The sequence below is a fragment of the Belonocnema kinseyi genome, chromosome 9, assembly GCF_010883055.1.
Source record: "Belonocnema kinseyi isolate 2016_QV_RU_SX_M_011 chromosome 9, B_treatae_v1, whole genome shotgun sequence".
Taxonomy (NCBI): Eukaryota; Metazoa; Arthropoda; class Insecta; order Hymenoptera; family Cynipidae; genus Belonocnema; species Belonocnema kinseyi.
This window is the reverse complement of record NC_046665.1, coordinates 42,401,888-42,404,096: the sequence shown is the minus strand read 5'-3', so window position 1 is coordinate 42,404,096 and position 2,209 is coordinate 42,401,888.

Below are 2,209 nucleotides of genomic sequence, written 5' to 3'. Positions count from 1 at the left end.
CGCGCGCGTGTGTGTATGCATGTAAGGATCTGACATTACCCCGTTTGGTTTTAACCGTTTCTTTCATAAATTTAAATTAGTGTATACACTTTTCTATAAATTTTTCTTTCATTTATTGCCAAAAATTCATCAAGTTCTTCAAAAATATATCATTGATATTGAAAAGCGTGTGTCGAGTTTCAAATATACCGTGAGATTTTAAGACGTCGCCCAGGATTCTAACTCAGTATGTATTATTGATAAATAATTAATACTTATATTTATTCCTTTTATTTCGACAAGTTACGTGTCTCTCAGAAAGAAGTTGAGAGAAAACATAGTGAATTTGCACTCTTGAAAATTTACAAGTATAAGGTATTAAAAGCGAAGATTGTTATCACAGTTATACTTTCGAAGAAATGTATTCAAAAGAAACAGCAATCGTTAAAGAAATAAGTTGGCTAATTAAATAATTCAACGAAAAATACATAATTTAATATACAATCATTTTTATTGTATTACAGAAGGAAGAGATTATGTGCTTCTTACTAGGGAAGAAGGTCGACTTGAACTCGGATTTTTATTGCTTAAATTATGCTGAAGTAGAATGGAAAATGCTCGTAAAGAAAAGATAATAATTCAGTAAGGATGTTTCCCTTGAATAATGCCGGGGTATAATTATTGCTACTTTTGTTTTATGCTCTTGACCACCTGACGCACTTGAGAAGTTCACAGAATAGAGAAGTTATTACAACTATAATAATTTAATAAATACAAATATTCTAAATTATTTATTGAAAATTCACAACATATTTATTATCAATAGATACACGTTTTGCATATGAAAACTCCCAAATCAGGTTAGTTTCTTAAGAGAATTATGTGTACTATTAACCTTATAAACTTCTTTATATATATAATAAAAAATATAAAATATCAATCCTACTTACGTCTGTTTGCATTCTACAAAATTAAAAATCTGCACCAAACATATTCTCAAGGGAATGAGAGTTGATTTCTTTCTTCTGTTTTAAAGGTAAAATAAACTGTATATTGATAATCTCTCATACTTAATCACTTAAATCACAAACATAAAAAGAACATAATTATTATGTTGTAGAGGAGAATATTCATAGATATTTATATTATTTTATATATGTTTTTAAATATTTAATTTGCACACAAGAACAAGAAACGAGGAACCAAGAAATTCTAACTGTACTGTCTTCGGTTATGGATCATTTGAAACTGCAGAATTCGAAAGCCTTTCTATATATCATCCCCTCCTTCTTTTTACTCACAATGTTGTTTCAAAGAAGTACATAACTATATTGTTATGTTTCTTTCTTCTAAATGAATTCCAAGCAAGTAGAAAACATTTTTGCAACGTATACAAATTAGTTCATAAAGTATATTCAAAAATAGCACAATAATTGAATAATATTAGTTTATTATAAATCAATAAAAATTGATCACCTTTTTCAATACAGTTTAAAGTTTTAGGATCTCTAAAATTTGAGTAATTGTTTCAGTAATAAACATTTTCGGATGGGAAAGTTAATAAAATAGGGAAGAAAAGTACCGTCGTGTAACGTCATATCTAATAGCTTATCTGAAATTTCAAGGGTAAAGCAATGAATGATCTTTTTCTTACATTGAAATAATTGTGACGTATGTTGGTGTTTTAAATCATTATATTTTCGCTAGATTTAATTACAGGATTATTGAAGTATTTTCACATATATTGAAAACAGCTTTTGAAATTATATTATTTTTTCAAAAGGAAGTCATGTCTTCTGTAGAAAAAAATGGATAATTTTAGTTTTTAAATAATTAAAAGAACACAAGAAAATCAATAGACAAATATTTCCTAATAACTTATAATTTAAAGACTAGATTCTTAGACTAGAATTGTACAACACTATATCTATCTAAGTGGCTCTTATTCTATTCAATACTAAAAACAGTAAAACGTCACAATTCACTGATGCAATAGCGAACGGTACCCCAAGGGAGAGAAAAAAAACCCACGATAATAATGCACATGAGACAAATCAGTACTAAAGTACCGTCTTTTCCTAACATTTTTTAAAAGTCCCAATATAGGGACAAACATTTATTCCCGAAATAGGACTAATTTACTCTAAAAAGTTAAAAATACATCCTATTTTATCAGAGCTTTCTTAGTATACAAAAGTTACAGAAGTCCTCATTCATTTTTGGCATAATA